Genomic DNA, 19227 nt, shown 5'->3' on the forward strand with positions numbered 1-19227 from the left:
ATATATATATATATATATATATATATATATATATATATGTATGGGTCATAAATATATATATATATATATATTAATTTTAAGTAAATATTAATTAATTGTAATTTTAAAACGTTGTACTTTGCCTCTGTCCTTCACACAACTAGGTTTTACCAATGCTTAGCAAGAAGTTTTTAATCATTTAATAAATTATAATTATATTGTCACTGTTCTTTTTCACGTTTTAATAAGTAAAGGTCAGGATAACCATGTTGCTTAATTTTTGATGAATGGAACATTATTTGACCTACATTTTGACATTTTTGTTTTCACAAAAGTTATTTAAAACATATTACAGAAGAGGCTCCTGTACCACCAGAGGAATCCATCTCCTAAAAATTAACCTTATCCTTTACGAACCTTTTTCCATCATGTGCGTCTCACACAACATGTAATTGAGATCTGGACTTTGACCCAGTTACCAATATAATAAAAACTAAATTAGATTTAGATAATCTTAAGAGCTGTGAGTAAATAATTAAGCTTATATTTGTACATACAGCTGTGAGGCTTAAAACAAATGATAAGTAAAGGGAGGTTGAAAAACGTTCATATTATCAACGTCAGGACAAAAAAAGCATGTATATTACTTATGCAACCCTGTGCGCATCTTAGTTTCAGTTTCAGTTTCAGTCTTACTCTGCTCTGTGTCTAATAAAGAAATAAACGTACTCTGTTTTCTTTCAGATGTCTTCCTTTAATCTTGACATGGAGATAAATAAGAGACAAAAATTATAATCCTACTACATATCACGGATGCGGTAGAGAATTCCAATGAATGTATTCCGATGAACGCACTGACTGAACAGACGCGATTCTTAAAGAGCCAGTACACAATTTTAACACACTACATAACATGTAACATTTGCAGAATGTTTTATCCAAATGGCATATGTAAGTTCATAAATTAATAATGCAAGTTGCAACCAATATAACAAAGGCAACAAAATATGCTCCTACATTACCACCCCCTAATGGTTCTCAAACTCTTTGAAACTATTAAATTTAAAAATGAGACTTATTATTTTAATTGTTGGTCCAAAGCAACACCAATTCAGCTTCCTAAATATGTATTGCCTTCACTATAATTATTCTGCCTCCTGCAACAGTCAAGTTTTGTTATAGGTCTTTCCAAAATGTTAGTTTTTGACTTAATACGGGCTTGTTTCAATGACTCTTGCTAACATCCATTAATTCCTAGGGTCACTAGGGTACTAGAACAATGTCACCAAAAGGAAAAGTTATTTCACCTTGTGTTTTTGGCAACTATTTCCAGAAGAAATCAGAAACTCTAGAATATAAGTTGTTTGTCAAACAGTCCTGGAGGCAATGAAGGTTTTTTCTTTGAGTACCAACAAGTGAGTCTTCCAGATGCTGCTGCTGACTGAGGTGGTCCAGAATCTTCTGGTTGTTTCATTGTTCAATTAATTGTCTTAACTCATGCTCAGCAGCTATAAAATCGGTCCCACTGCCTGAGAACTTTCACTTGTCCTCTTCTTGCTACAAAACCAGCATATAGCATTTATTATAGACAGGAATCAGTGTCCACCTGTAACGCCCAACCAGCAGAGGGAATACTAGCGCTGCTCAACCCTCTGCTTCTTCTACACCCATTTCCTGTGGGCTTCATAACCAAGGGCCCTTCATGCTCTCAGTGTTTTCTCTTGTTGTCACTGCTTGTTTCTCTGTTTATTGATTTCTTGGATTACCCGATTGCTCTGTTCGCCTGTTTGGATTAAGATTCTGGTTTGGACCCTTTGCCTGTTTACTTACTTTGCCTTTTTGGATATGCCCTTTGTACGCTGACGGATCGGACTGCTACTTTTGGTTTCTGACCCGCTGCCTGTTGACTATCTGTCTGTTGCATCAGTACTTTATAACCACCGCACATGGATTCCAACTCTGCCTCTCCATGTTACACCAACGAACAAGCAACCTCAACGCACTGCATAATTCACATTTCTTGACAAGGCTTCTTCCACGTTACTATAAATGGTCCAAAAGAATCTACACCTACTCTTCTGGATCATCTGGTGTCACCCTGTCTGATGGTAAATCTGTTTCATTCGTGTTTTCCTTTGGAGTTGTGAATAATAACAAGTAATACATCGTGCAAGCCTTTGTCCGATTGCAGATTTGGCATCTGGTATGCAGTATTTCTGTTGCCTTTGTTCGGACTACTCCATCTGCTATTTGCTAAATATTCCAAATTCTGCGATAATGCTCTATATCACCCATATTCTGGTTTAATTTGATCAGATTTAGTTTGTTTCATTGTTTATGTCTTGATACTGCAGGGCTTTGATAATAACACTAATAATAATCTTCTTCCTATCACTGTCCACCCTCTCAAACGTTCCAGTCATGGTTTCTCCCCTCTCTGTATTTCCTGGAAAAGAGCAAGCAAACATTTCCTGAGTTTCTTTGGGGTGGGACGATGTTTGGAGGAAGGCCAGCAGTTTCAGTTTTTACCAAAATGCATTTAGAATGAACTTAAAATGAAAAACTTTTGCAAATGAACAAAAGAACAGCAAAAGAACAAAAACAATATTGCACTGTTTGCATTAAATAAAGTGGTATAGAAAAAATGGTGCTAATAAATCACAAACCTGACTGTATCCTACAACATAACAGTCTAATGTGTTAAAATGTGTTAAGTGCTTTAGCATCGATCACTAATTTACCTAAATACATACACAACATCATAGGCTACATTCTGAATAACCAACTGAGAAACAAACAATTAAAATATTTAATTAAATTAAATCCATTTACAGATTGATTTCATGAATCAAATATTAAGTATTAAATAAATGTAAATGAGTCAAACCTAAGGAAATCCGTACAGCAACCTGAGTCCCTGTTTTCGAGAGATCTTTAGCTGTTTTCTCTTGCCACTGTACTGTGGGCTTCAATAAATATATGACGTTACGTAATATGTGCGTCGGCCAATCAGAAAGGACCTGTGTTCACTATATGTCCTCTCCTTGTCAGTAAATCACATGACTTTCAGGAGAAATAAAAGAGTGGGGGTGTGTTTGAAAAGTGTGAGCAAGCTTTTCTTATTTGGTCTTGTGATGTCTCAAGATAAAGCAGATGGCTGCTGAATGTCCGCTGGATGCATGTTTGGTCATTCTTAGCGTTGAGCTCTAATTAATCTACTGCAGAGTTGTCCACTTCTGAAATGATTGAAATTAAAGTATAGCTTTGGGGTACTGTCATCCAACTTGTACTTGTACTTATTTTATTCTTTTCTTTCTTTTTCTTTACGCACATCCTAGGTGTATATGACTTTCTTCCTTCAGACTGAACACAGTCTTTTTTTTTTGAATATCTCTGTAATGCTAGTCTCAGGCTGAATCTGAAACTTAATTTCCGAATGGTGAAAGAGTGAGACTGAGGTCTTTGCGGACCGAAAGCTTGGTGTTTCTCAATCAAGCAATCATAACGATCGCCTGACCTAACCCCGCCCCTAAACCTACCATTACTATGACGTCAGCCAATCAGATGACATGGTGTAAATACAGAGGCCTAGTACTGAAAAGAGTAGGTACTAATAAAGCCCAATCTCTGAGTATGAATGCTATGTATGCTATCCGCCACGCTTAAGCTTATCGTGGATCAGTAACGCGTTATACAAGTGCAAAACTAACTATTAGTGACAGGCTTAATGTATCTATCTATAATTATTATATTGTTGCTAATCACATTTGCTAATTTTGTCTTGTTAAAGAGACAGCTGCCCTTTTGATTTTGAGCATTTTGGGTTTATTTATGTTTTTATATTTTTAACTGTACTAATAACCACCCATAAAGTTAGTATTTATTACATATCGTATGTCAATAATTTCTTAATTGTATGTGCAAAGTTGTTCATCCACACACAAAACTGGCTTTAAATCTTATTTGTTTTCTCCTTTTTTGTTAAAGGACTCCTTTTGTTTCATCCTCGAGCTAATTACAAAATAAATAACGAATGCTATTTTAATGCATTAAGATTACATGAGTTTTATGGTTATTCAAAGATATGTAATCTTTTTTTATGATGTATGATGTAAGCAAACACATTATTTTTTGTTATTATGACTGTTCATTGTTATAGACACTACCATCTTTTCACGAGTATGTTCTGCAGTAAGAAGAAGAAAAAGTTAGAAGAAGAAGAAGAAGAAAGGAGGAAAGAGTGAGAGGTGCACAAACACCTTTAATTGCTCAAACACTGTATTTTTGTTTACTAAGAAAGTATTGATAGCTCCAACAATTATGAACGATAACTATAAATGCTGAAATAATAATGAATTATATTTTGCAGTAAAACAAGCTGTCTTATATGTCAAAGCCACATGACCAGACACTACTAGACAAATGCAGCCAAAGAAACAGATCTCAATTTTCAGTCAAGTAATGAATGAATGAATGCATATGTTAATGCATCTGTTACAGGGATGTCCTGTTTAATGTTTTACTCTCTCTCATTGCCCTGTATTTGGTTTTTCCTGTTCTAGTCCGTTGCTGTGATAATTAGTTACCTAGTCTCCCTCCCTGTTGGTGCAATTCTGTTTGCCCTCCAAATTATGTCTCCTTTGTGCTTAAATACTCAGCCAGTCCTCATTGTTGATGGTAGATATTGTGTTGACGCTAAGTTCCATTTAAAAGAATAATTTAGTGAAATCCTTCATTTAGCCGACTACATAACCACAACACATGTGACAGAATAACAACAGGGAATATGAAAATGAGTGAACTAAATAAAAAGTAAATTCATGACAATCAATAGAGCCCTTACTTTCTCAGATTCTCAGAAATGGTTTAAAAATGTCAAGCTCTGACACTCATTCATTGACTGATGAACAGACACCAGCAGGACTTTATTAACTATGTGCTGACCATTTCCAGGAGGATGCTGTGAATCCTCCATCCTCACAGCTCTATTAGGAACAAAATAATCGATTTTATATTTTTGTTCCTACTTCACAAATGCAGTCATTGTCACCTGCTCCCACAACATCAATCAAGAATCTAAAGAGTAATAATAGTTAATGAACTACGATGTTTTAATCATCTCTGTAGTATACTCACTGAGTGTCTTTGATGGCAGCATTCCTTCATCATGACCTTCACCTGATAAACACTCAGTATTTCATCTGTCCTGAAACATCCAGACAGAGCCTACCTTTTATCTGACTTCAATACCAGTAAGCATTTATATTAACTCACCTTTTATCCTTAATTTTGACAATGCCTTAGACAAAACTTTTTTATGCACATTATTTCTAATCAACTATAATATCACAACTGGGCTACTCTGTCGGATGTGCCTACTCAACATTTTGTGAACATTTTAAATAGACATTTAGTAAATCACCTTTAAGACGTGTATGGTTATTGCCTTTACAGCTCAAGCAAATCAACAGTTTACTGGAAACAATAGCTCAACTGCAATGTTTCGATGTATAATCTCACATTTGAACGATCGCCTCCCGTGGCCTTCTGGGATAGAAAAGTATCCAATGACGAGCACTCAAGAATCTGAGCAACAGGGATATCTGGGAATCCTTAAGGTTTTGAGCATACTTATTTGCTCGCCTACTTTATCCTTGGCAGGTATTTACATAGCAGGTGTGACACTGGAGTTATTATGGGAACCTAAACACTCAAAAGGTTTTTATAACTACATTTGGGATCTCTTGTCTGGTCTGAGTATATATGGAAAGTGACAAAACACAACAAGGGTGATTCTGTAGCCAGATCGGCCTGTGAGGTGTGGTGTGTGTGTCCTGATACACTACACTCATGTACTTTTTAAAGACCAGGTATACTGATCTTTTAAGTTTGTTTTATTTTGTTTGTGTTATCGAGGAGATGGCTGCATTAAGGTAAGATCACGGGTAGTCTCTGACTAAGACCTGACTAGCCCAGATGTGTCGTGAGTCTGTTCTGTACAACAAGGTCTCTGTCACCCAGACTCAAAGTCTAAACTAGAAGTATTATAGTTAATTAATGATCCAAATTTAATCACAACTAGAGGGATTTTGTGCAAAGTTACATTTTAATAAATAAAATCACGAAAGATTGAGCTACAAATTATATATGTCAGTACTATAATTGAAATAAACAATTAATAAATATTAGTGATTTTAACGACGCAAAGATTTAATTTACTCTTCACTAGGGCTCGTATTCCGTTTGCAAGAAAAGGGGACTTTACAAAATATATGTGTATATATATATGCACAATGTAAAATAGATTAAAAGTAGCTATGTAGAGGTAGACAGGGATTATGTGTAAATGTAGAAGTATGGATGTTATCGATTTAAAGTGCAGATGCAATGAGAGTGATGCATTATACTGCTGGGGTTCTTAGGGGAGTGTAGCAAATTGTCGTATAGAGGAGTCTGATGGCCTGGAGGAAGGGGTTCTTTGAGTACTTCTAGGTACTTGACACTACTTACTTTCCACTGGTGTCTCTGATCACTAGTGAGTATAGCTCGCTGTCCTCCTAAAATCAACCACCATTCTATGGATTTTCTGACATTCAGAAAGAGACAGTTTGATCTTACAACTTGTCACCTTCCACTATATCAAGATAAGCTACCATTGTTGGATATGAGGCCCAGTACAACTGCATCAGTCTCGCAAACTTGACTATGGAGTGTGGAAACTGTGAGAGAAGACAGTCATGGTATAAAGAGTACAGTAGGGGGCTTAGGACACATCCCTGCGAGCACCTGTACTGTGGTGATGATGCTGACATTGTCTGCCTGATTCTTCACAACCTGGGGTCTGTCCGAGAGAAAGTTCAAACCCAGTCACAGAGGGAGGAATCTAGACCAAGGTCTTGAGTTTGGATGCCAGTCTCTGAGGGTCAATTGTGTTCAAGGCTGAGCTTATAGTCTATAAACAACAGCCTGGATGTAGTTTCAGGGTTATTGACATGGGTGAGAGTATGTTGTCTAAATCCAAGTTGCTCAGGATGGAATAGCAAATGTTGAGCTCTCAAAGACCTTCTACACTCAGTAAATGTAAGTGCCAGGTCTGAGAGTCATTCAGGCAAGAGGGCTTATTGTTCTTCAGTACAGGAACAATAATCGATTTTAAATATGCAGGGACAACAGGATTGAGCAAGACTCTGTTGAAGATGGAAATAAATAATCCAGCCAGCTGACTGTGCGCACCTAAAATCTGACAGGGCTGTCTTAGGCTGGCAGCTTCTGGCACCTGGTGTTCACTCATTTCAGTGTCATGACTCTGTCAATTCCAAGACAGTGATTGCTCCATCGCATGCTCGCTGAACACTTCCTGTCAGAATGAAATCTAAGATTCAATTGCAGGTTATGAACTTAAATTTATTTTCTATAGTCTGAATGTGTTGACTGAGGCAGAGGAACAAAAGGCTTAACATCAAAAGTAAATTTAACAAGATCAAGTCAATAAACAAGCTCTAGTCACTCCTCTTTTAGGCAGGGAACAATAAGCATAAGGAAATCCCTCCCAAAGAGTCTTAACACAGTCCCGCTGCTTGATCCCAGCATAAGATCCAAAGGCAGAGGATGACACAAACACGGCACTGGAGGAACTGTAGAGGACTGGAGCCGTGAACAGAGGTCTGAGGAAAACAGATGGCAGAGCGAGCAAAGAGCAAACTAAAAATACAAGCCACACTTGGAGACTGGACTGGACTGGACTGACTGGACTGACTGACTGACTGACTGGACTGGACTGGACTGACTGACTGACTGGACTGACTGACACAAATACAGCATCCACACACTACAACGGCTGTGACACAAGACTGCAACAAAGGAGCTGGGCGAGGGGGAACAGCTATGAGCCAATGAGCCACAGGTGAGAAGGCAGCTTAAAGTGATTAACTGATGACAATGGGGCTGGGAACACAAGCATATAGACTGATCGATAAACAAAAACAAACTGATCAGACTGGAAGTCAAGATACTCCACTTTGTTAGCTGGGTAGACTAGAGCTTTTACACTCTGGTCTCAGAGCATTGGCTAAGGTGCTGTATTCAGTCTATCCGCAAGTGAAGAGTCGGCTCACCAAAATTAGAGGTCTGGAATCTAAAGTGCTGATCGGTCTGTGAATCCAAAGAAAGAAAAGTCTATGGCTTAGAGTACCAGGACGGCATCAGGAAATTATGACTCAGTGACGTGGAACACAGACCAACTCTTGAAAGTGTCGCAAGTAAGCAGCCACATTCAGATGAATTCAGTTCAAAGAGGCTCAGATAGCCGTCAATAATGTTGGCAAATACTGTTGCCCAAACTGCTGCCAAAAGTGACAGCAGAAACCAACTACTATAAATTCCTGACTATGTCGCTATCATAGGTTTTGAAACATGCGGCTCATATAAGGTGCTATTCTTGCAGATTTTTCCCACTGCTAGCGCTAACTGGAATTAGAATCAAAATCCAAGATAAATAAATGCAAAGAAGCATAATGTCGCTTAGTTCAAGCAGAATACGCTTAATTCCTCTTTGTAGATATAATGGGGAGAAGCGATAGAAGGACGCATAAATGACTAATCCTACACAATCCTCTATTCCTAAATCCTTACCTTCATCATGAAACCCACACTAAGAAGTTCGATGATGCAAGTTTTAAGTTGAAGGCTACTGATCTCGATATACAAGAAGGAAATGAGTCTATGGTGACGCTGGAGGAGGCAGTGAAGAGCGCTTAACCAGCAAAGTTAAGCTACGCCGTATAAAAAATACAGGTTAGGAAAGGATCTATTTAGGTACATACATGTACATTTACAACTCAAAACTGTTCTGTTCCTGTAGTAATATATAATCTAAAAACATGCATATCTGTGGCTTGCAAAACTTTTTTAAATAGATGGATGTGCGCTTTATATGCAGGTGTGTTTTATAGTCCAGGAATTTATGGTAATTTATCATGTAATATAATGTAAATGGACTCAAGTAGTGAGCTGTTGACCTGAATCATGAAAGATGACCTGCACAGGTCTGAGCAGTGTGTCACGTCCGATCATTTGAACATGTTAATTGTTCATAAATTTATAGTTAAAACATAAAATATACACAAATAACAAGATTCTGATTAAACAAAGGTTTTACTGGATTTAAGTCAATTAATGAATGTGGTAAAACTGTTAATTATTTGATGAGTTCAGATAAAGTAAGCTGTAATTTCAGTTTATTAAAGGGTCTGAACTAATGTCACTGTTAACTGAAAACATGCAGCAGAATCACAAGAGGAAGTGTCCTTCACAGCATCTTCAATCTTAATCTGGGTTCAGAGATGATCACGGGGCGGTCAAAACACAGCACATCTCTGAACATCAACACTGAGATCACTCTGAAACACTGCTATAATTAATACTCTGTTTTGGGTTATGAAAGTGTAGAACTGCTTTGTCAATCATCTCCACTCTGGAAATAGATGGAAACATGATGGAAAGACTTTATAAATACAGAGTTTGATTTGCTAATCTGCAATTGCAGTTGGACGTACGTCAGACAGAAATTTCTGAATATACGTTAATTCAAATAATTTCGTCCATCAAGTGCAAGGGATATAGAGTTAGCCAGACAGATCGTGGTTGTGAACAACACTCAGTGTGTAGACTGAGCAGCTTTTTGAACTAATACAGGTGAGCTGAGCATGAAAGAAAGAGTTGAAGAGGAAGATCGACAGGAAAGAGAAGATGTTCCTATAAGTGATCTGTGTCTGCTGGGACTTCATCTTTCTCTTCACTACAGGTAAAGATTCTGTTTATTATTCTTATGCTCTCATTTATTAATAAATAACATGCAATGATGAGTCAGATGTTGTGTTTCAGGTATCAGTGAAGTGATGATCATGTGTCTACTAGTTCTGGTGAAAAATGTCATCTGTCCTGTAATAATGTTTCTTCTGACATGACTGTACATCAACCATATGGATCTATACAACAGATATCTAGCAGCAGTTGAACTGATCACTTTAGGATAAAGAAGAAAGACACACAGAGAGACATGAGAGACTGAGTCTGGGGTCCACTGCTCTGAACATCAAGAACATCATAGAAGAAGATTATGGACTCATACCTGCAGACAATATGTGTGAATAAAATAACATGGAGCTGATGCTTGTGTTTATCTCGCATGTTCTTCAGAGGTTTATGATTACCAGAATTTCTGACTATAAAGCACACTAGATACAAGGTTTGTGATCCGCCTATTTAAAAAAGTTTTGTAAGCCACAGATATGTAGGCTTTTAGATTATATATTTACTACAGGAACAGAACGTTTTGAGTTGTAAAATGTATATGTATGTACCCAAATAGATCCTTTCCTAACCTGTATTTTAACACGGCAGCAACTTTGCTTGATTAAAACGCCTCTTCCGCTGCCTCCAGCCTCACCACAGACCTACTTCCTTCTTACCGAGATCGATGGCCTTCTCAAATTCTAAAACTTGCATCATACAAACTTCGTAGTTCCATGATGAAGGGTGAGGATTTGAAAGATAGAGTTTGACAGGATTGGCGCCTGTCGTCCTTCCATCTGCTTCACTGACTTATATCTGCTAAAGAGGAACTAGCGTGATTCTTCTTGAACTACGTATTCTTTCTTGCATTTATTTTGTCTTAGTTTTGACTTAATTCGTTAGAGTTTGACGGTGGAAAAATCTGCAGAATAGCTGCACTTTGTATGAGCTGATGATTCAAAACCTATGAGAGTGCAGAAGTGCTTATAGTCCAGAATTTAAAAGTAACAAATTCCTTGTTTATTCTCCTATAATTACTAAGAGTGTGTGATGTGTGTGTCATTTGTCTTTCAGTGTCTTCATCATCTTCATCATCCTCACAGACTGAGACTGGTGCAGACTCTGTGACTCTCTGTCAGCTGCATTTATATTCATATACTAGACTCTTGTGATTGATCACTTCTGAGAATTGAGGTTCTGGGTGAATCAGGCTGGTGTTAAAACTGAAGAGACTGTGACTCAGAGAGACTGGGATATTATTCCCATCAAATCAGTGTATCATCAAATGTCTGAATACAACACTTGGAATGAAGATCTCAACAGAGAGTGGAGATGTGAAGTTACTCAGAGATCAAGCCAAGACTCAAATACATACACTGTCAGGAGATCAGGTGAGAAAACAAGCTCATGATATTAAATACCTGAGGAATATTATTGAAATATTATGTCCTCCAAGTCAGACAAAAGTTGTGACTGTGCCTGATGCAAATCCAATGAATCTTACAGAAGTGTGTCTCAAAGGACCTATAATTGCGCCCAGCCTAGCATTATCTCAGTGTGTCATGGGTCTCTGTGAGATAGTTTTCAGATCATCATGAGGTTACACTATCATTGGCCCTCCATGACGTGTCTCTGTGTTGTTTGTAGAGGTATAAAGGTCTGGTCCTGTCAGACCTGGGTTAAGATTGTTTGAAGGATGACTCCAAGCAACATCTCTAACCACAAAAGCTTCTCTCAGTCTGACAGAAGAGAAACCCAAAGACTCAAGGAAAACCTGTGAACCACAGGTCGAGCTTGGGACAGAACAGAAAAGTGCTGCTGCATCAATGAGGGATCTTAACTTATAAGTGCAACATATATGTAATATAATGACTCAGAGTTTATACATGATTGCTCATATTCTACTGTCTGATCTCATCTTTACAGCTCGAGTTTGAAACAACGATAGCAGAAACTTCACGAGGTACAAAACAAAACCTTCACTGTCATGAGTTTTTTACTGCATCCTCTTATTCTTTATTTAACAGATGGCCACTACCTGATTTAAGAGTAGTTTTAATCAAATAGCGATGGGAAATTATGTTAAATTATGAATTCTTGAGCAAAAGAAAGATGTTAGTTCAGCTGAGTCTGTCATTATGTGTTTTAGATTATTATTTTTTGTTCTTTTCTTATGTAGTTATGACAGCATATTGAAACTGTAAAAGCCATTAGAAGATAAATCAGCAAATCATCTTTAAAAACAAACAATGACATTTGGATTGACTTCAGATAGACTATCTCTGATTCTAGGAATGTGTTACAGTGTATTTCCTGGCATTTCTTGAGTCGAAGAAAGCAGAGCTCCAGAAAGGTTTCTGGCAGATGATGAATAAACATCTTTATATCTAGATTCAGTGACACAGATTCCAGTCAGTAGCCTAAACTTGAGAAGAAATCAGAGAAACTCCAGCCCCATTTCTACACAAGACTTTCAAACTCTGAGAAGAAATCAGGAGAAACCCAGCAGGTTCACTGCAACTCCTCACTAACAGCAGTCTCTAACAGACAGGTTTATAGTTTATATGAATTCTTTTATGAGCAATAAAACAAAGATCTATATATAACAATATTACTAATGCTTTATATATATATATATGTTATATATGTGTGTGTGTGTGTGTGTGTAAGTAGTGTTTCAGCCTCTATTTCTATTATAAACTGCTAACAGATTTATTCTGGATCTGCTAGAAGCTTCATAGAAGATGTCCTGTTGATCTGTTCATGCATTACTTTATGATTTTATTTCTATTCTATTTAAGTTATACATCAACAGAAACAGCATCAGTTTGTGACACTGCAGCAAGATCTCTGCATCAAGGTGTGTTTTACAGGATCCCATCAACCTCAGAGATCTTCTTCAAGTGATAAATGAGGATAGTTTTGTTTTAATTGCAATGCTGGTTCATCATTTTAACTGTAGATTGTGATTTATCTATATTTTGATAATCAGAGGTACGTTGACATTGTATTGTCTGTCTCTAGGGATTGTGGGATTGGGATTATTACTACGCCACTCGCTTCTTCTTCTTCCCATTTGATTCTCTTTGGGCTGATTTGTAAAAAGGGGAGAGTGTGAGTTTTTGACTTTCTCTCATACTACATAAAGAGTCCAGAACATCTGCCCTAGCATTTATAGATATTTAATAGAAATGTATTTATTCTTGCACTATAGAAATCTTCTGAATTTTCTCAGAAATCAATTGGTTTGTGTTTGATCTTAACTGTTCCATGCCATATGTTTCAGGTGTCAGAAAAATGACTGGAAGACTCCTATTGTGAGTTTTGTAGATTGATCTATGAGTTATTCATAATCATAAGCTCATGTTTACTCATCCTGCCCTCCTGAACAATGTGGTGCATTTGTTGTCTCTTCACTGGTGTTTAGAGCAGACAGACATGTGACTTATACTGAAGTTACTGTGCACACAAACACAGAGCCAAGAAGAAGAAGGAGCAAACACTCTCAACACAATTTCAAAGGTTTTATTATCTGTAGTTCTTTCAGCTCAGACATCATGCTGTACAATTGTGCTAAAACACTGACTGTGATGTTGATTCAGGGTTCGCTGTGATGATAAAGTGACTTACGCTCCATCGGAGAAGTTCAGGAAAACTGCAATGAGCTTTGGCATCGTGTGAACAAGAGCCATCTCAAATCAGACAAATAATTATTCATAAAATATACATATTATATAATTGACTAAATACTTTCAGTGTCTTTTACATCTTTTAGTCATCTGCCGCTCTGTATCCTATGTTTTTTTTTTTTTTTATAGAGCATAAGGTCTTGCCATGTCTTTATTATTAATTCAGTGTTTTGTGTTTGTAGCATAATATTAGTCAATTATAACATTGTTTTATAAACATGTATGTATGGTGAAGTACATTTTCAGCATGTCAAGATAAATCTTTCATTACTGATCTGTGGGTTTCTGAGTATCAGTTGATTTAATAAAACGCTAGTTGAGTGGACTGATGGAGTTTAGTAATAACTGCTTCCAGTTTGTCTCCATGTTTAGAAATTGCTGCCAGGTATAAACCGACAATCAAATGTTAAAGAGCATTGCATAATCTTACTAAAAATAAATAGATTCATTCTTGTTTAGTGATTCAGTTTGAGTACATTAGACACATAGAGCAGCTTGTAAATAAGATTTAGCCATTTTAAGAGGTAATTCACCCAATATAATGATACACAAATAATTTCTCTCTAATTGTACTGTTTACTTTCTACTTAAGATATACACAGTTTTTTACTTAAAAAGAATTGTATGTACAAAAGTCAATCACACAAAAACAAACCTTACTTATTCTGACAAATATTACTGCCACTGGCTTCATTTGTTATTCAGCTTACAGCAGCTTTTGAGAGCCTAATCTGAAGAATCGGGAATTATTTTTAAACATGTTTTTAAAAATATATAAAAAGTGTATATAAATAAAAGTTTAAATCTACTACAAGAAACCACAAGAAATAGTTTCCAAGGCAAAAGAAGATATAAGGTACTGTGTTGTATCTGTTTATTAATGGAAATTAAACTCATCTAATCCTTGATACTCATACTAAGGTGTGTGTGTGTGTCTGTGTGTGTGTCTAGTTGGTAAAATGCATAGTATAATTTTTTGGAGTATGTCTTACAAGCTTCATATCACTTTAATGTTTTCAGAGTGCTGATCTGGCTGTTGATGTTTAAACATGTTATTGCTGGCCGTGGGAGCTCAGCTTTATTTTGACCGCAGACCGTGGACACTGGTGCAAAAGTCAGGAAGATGAGGGAGCAGATCCTGCTGATAGAACACTTTCACTGGCCCACACGTGACCTGGTTCCCAGAACTCATGCTCCTCATGACAGCCCTCCTTGGCCGATTCCAATAAGGAAGGAACTGATTTGGTACTCCGTGTCCAGATTCCTCTGGAAACTCCATGCCTGGTCCCAACAGGAAAAAGCAGAATATGGAGGTTCTGCAAGGTCCTACCACAAGGGTAATCGACACTAACTTCTTGGCAAGGGCGCCATCCAAAAACCATGCCTTATGCCTTGAAGTGGAGCTCACTGTCAATCATTCGTGTTCTTCCTGGGAGAAGACCTCGAATTGCTGGAGGAAGGCTGTCTCCACTCATAATTTCTAATGGCTGTGATCTGCAAATCATGTCTCATAGATGAGAAGTCTGTGGAAGGGCATGACCTGGTCATCAGGTTCTGAGGCCTGGAGAACAACTCTGAGCAGCCCCCCACTGTACCCTTTGGGACCTGGGTCTGTAGGTGCTGAGAGTGCTGCAGCAGGGCTCCATTTGAGCCTTGCCTGAAATTTTATTAATGGAAGACTTGCCCGTCACATTGGCCTCCATCAAGAGGGTAGAGGACCTGCAGGCTTTTGGTCAATGAATTTGCTTAGGAGTTTGGGGCAGCAACACGGATTCCTATGTAACACTGAGGCCATGGTCTGGCTGATGCGCCCAAGCGTTCCTACCATTCCATTCAGGTGGTAACCAAGCGCTGCCCTGGAGAAGGCAGACTCAGCCCTAGCTTTGCTCTGTCCCATCCGAGCACTCAAGATGCTACACTGACTGGACACTTCCTGCTTCACGACTTCAGACCAGCCTCAACAGAGCACACTGAACAAGAAGTTTTGCATCGTCCTGGGCGCTGGCTCGTGGCGCTGGGCTGGTACATATCTGCAGAGCTGCAGGCCAGCACCCAACCTGTTCGCTAGGATTCCCAGCCTTGGTGTGGAAATCCAGTATCCTGTGTTCTCACCTCAAACAGGTAAAGCACTGAGAGGCCCGGTTAGCAGGTCGGCTTGTTAAACTGCTCCAGAGTGTCCATACAGCAGGTGACCTCCCTTGCCGAGCTCCCTCATTCGCAGCCAGATGACAGATCCTTTCCTATCTAGCACCTAAACTCTTAAATCTAGATTAAAGACATCTTTTAACCTAGCCTACACATAACACTAATAAACTTTTATTATTCAAATCCGTTAAAGGATTTTAGGCTGCAATGAATTCAGGATCAGCTGGAACTGGGAATACGACCAAAACACGTGTACTGGTGGAGCATCGAAAAGAATGGCATCTACGCGACATTAGTCCTGTTTCTTCTGACCTGTTTTCAGTTTGTATCCAGACCATGGTGGACTCAGCACCCAGAGATTGGTGTCTATCAGAGACCAGAACACCTAGATGGTCGTGGGATAGATCACAGATTCTGATGCATACACACACACACACACACACACACACACACACACACACACACACACACACACACACACACACACACACACACACACACACACTGCCACTCAAGTCATTTATACTACCTGACACAGCTGAGTTTAAAATTGAACTGGAAGTAAGTGCCAAGGCCCAACAGAGGAGAACTGGCCCCAAATGAGTTCCATTTCAAGGTTTGTTTTTTCCTCCATTCTAAAGGAATGAGGTTTTGGGTTCCTCTGACTTGGCTTTGTTGGGGACATGCATCCTAGCGACACTGTCAAATTGATTACAGAGGACAGTCTCTGCATTTAATAAATAAATTGTTCAATCTCATTAATATACATCCCTATCATTGTATTCTTTCTGCTTTATACTGTTCTAGTTCTTTAATATAACTTGTGCTGTTAAAAGGCTATATATAAAAAAAAAAATGATTGATTGATTGATTGATTGATTGATTGAATCATGTGAACTGATAGAGGGCTGGGAGCCATGTGGAAGTATCCAAAGAGGACTTTATGTGTGTATTTCATGGTATAGACTCAGAGACTTAGATTTACTTAATATAATACTTTAATATTATTGTCTCATTCAAAGGCAAATCTCATTTTCCTGTGGTTTTTCTGTCATAGACTAATAGAGGATTTATAAAGAAGAAATACTAAAGGATATAATATAAATCTGTGATTATCTTAATAATAACTCTTGTCTTTACTTTAGTGATTTGTAAGCAAAAGGAACGCATGAATATTTTGAACTATCCTTGGTTTGTTCTGCTAGAGGAGAACTGTCTCAACTTTCTTCACAGTTTTGAAGGTTGGCTCTCACTGCTACCAAGGACATTCAATGAGTTGTTGTGAAGCCACCTCATTGATATTTAAGGGTGTGCTTTGGGTCATTGTCCTGCTGGAAGATGAACTGGTCCCAGTCTGAGGTCAGAAAGAGCACGCTGAAGCAGGTTTTCTATCTAGGGTGTCTCTGTACATTGCTGCATTCATCTTCCCTCTATCCTGACTATCTCTCCAGTCTCTGCTGCTGAAAACATCCCACAGCAGAAGGATGAACACCATGCTTCACTGTAGGGATGGTATTAGCCTGGTGATGAGCGGTGCTGTCTTTCCAAACGTAACGCCTGGCATTCACCCAAAGAGTTCCAATTTTAGTCTCATCAGAGCAGAGAATTTTGTTTCTTGCGGGCTCCCTTCAGATGCCTTTGCAAATTCGCAGGCGGGCTGCTATGTGCCCTTTACTAAGGAGTGGCTTCCAGCCTGGCCACTTACCATAAGCAGGCCTGATTGGTGGATTGCTGCACAGATGGCTGTCCTTCTGTAAGGTTCTCTCTTCACAGAAATGCTGGAGCTCAGACAGAGGCCATTGCTATTGATCACCTCCTGACTAAGGCCCTTCCCGCTCACTCAGCTTAGATGGCCGACTCAGCTCTAGGAAGAGTCCTGGTTCCAAATATCTTCACTTACTTGGATAGAGGCCACTGTGCTCATTGGAACTTTCTAGAGCAGAAATTTTTCTGCACCTTCCCAGCTCTTGTGCCTCGAGACAACTTGTCCGGAGGTCTACAGACACCTTTGTCTTCATGCTTGGTTTATGCTTTGACATGCACTGTCAACCCTGGACCTTATATACAGGTATGCTCATAAATCATGTCCAATCAACTGAATTTACTACAGTTGAATTCCAATTAAGCTGCTGAAACATCTCAAGAATGATCAATGGAAACAGAATACCTGAGCTCACCTAGAGCCTGTTTCTAAAAGGCTGTGAATAAAGGTGTACATGTGATATGTGGAGGCGAAAGAATATGCATATTCTTTCACTGTATTTTAATACAGACTTTTCCAGCCAAACTTACCTAATATTGTGATTAACTCTGAAAACGCTCTATGTGGCTCCAAATGTAGCTGTGTGTGGTGAGCGATCACGATTGCTCACCATCCAGGTGGATGCTGCCTCGGCTGGTGGTTGATTACACTGGAGTAGAGTGTACTTTGGGTGTACACTCTGTCCGCAAACAAATGCGTCATGTGCAGTGATTTTTTTTTTTGCAGGTGAATTTAATTTGTTTAATTGCATAAAATATAGTCTAAAAATGAATCAACTAGAGCAGTTGGTGTTTAGTAGCAGAAAGGCAATTCTCATTCACACTACTCACAGATGTAGATGAGATGATCCTACATCTATGAGAGTCATTTTCAAACATGCTTTCTACAGATAGCACAGGATGTACTGTAGGTGTGTACAGTGGCTACAGCTGAGGAAATGCTTGTGGGGATATGGCACAAAGCTCCTGCACTTATGTTTCTCTAAGAGAGTACCTTCTGTCAGTTGATAGTCCTAGTTCTTAAAGAAAACATGCATATCACTAAAGACGGCAAGCAACAAAGCCTAGACAGCTATATGGTGCAGCACTGAATGAGTGCAGCAAATTGCAAATTTGCACTGCAAGAAATATATTGACCTTTGATTACATATATAGTTTCGTTCATTAAGTAACCATTTTTATAAGAGAGTAATATATCAGGATTGACCAAATCAGCCGAGGTTAGATCTAGTAAGATAACAGTATTTAGCATCTGCTGACATAAGCTTAAGAAGGCTGTTTTGCATTTTGATTTCAAACAGATTGAAACATTTGTAGATTTAGTAAGATCTTGAAACTGGTCTGTTTAATTATATTATTAAAAGAATATTCTCCCTATTGTTTATCCAATGCAATTCTCCTGTATATGACAGCCAATCACAGCCTGCTTACATCCATCTGATGAGATTTCCTGCTTAATCAATATCATATAAAACACAAATCTCATTTCATAAATCTTCTGTCCATTTGTCATATTTATATATGTCCATGTTTGCTAGATTTTACTTTTTAAAACTAGGAAGAACTAAAACAATATGAAACAAATAAAAATTGAGCACTTTCTAATATAATACTACTTTTTTATTAATTGCTCTCATATAAATTAGTGCTACAGATTAATTTTAATGTCTCTAAATAATTACATACACAATTTTTGATGAGTATCATATATCATAACTTATGGATGACGCTATCTGTCTGGTTTCTTATTGGTTAAAAGAGGATCGGCGACTGATTAGAGAGGAAAGTATTCTGAGAGCAATGCAAAGTACCGAAATGAAAGACAGGGATGGAGTGTGATTGTATTCATGGGATGAGTGAC

This window comes from Puntigrus tetrazona, chromosome 3, assembly GCF_018831695.1.
Source record: "Puntigrus tetrazona isolate hp1 chromosome 3, ASM1883169v1, whole genome shotgun sequence".
Classification (NCBI taxonomy): domain Eukaryota; kingdom Metazoa; phylum Chordata; class Actinopteri; order Cypriniformes; family Cyprinidae; genus Puntigrus; species Puntigrus tetrazona.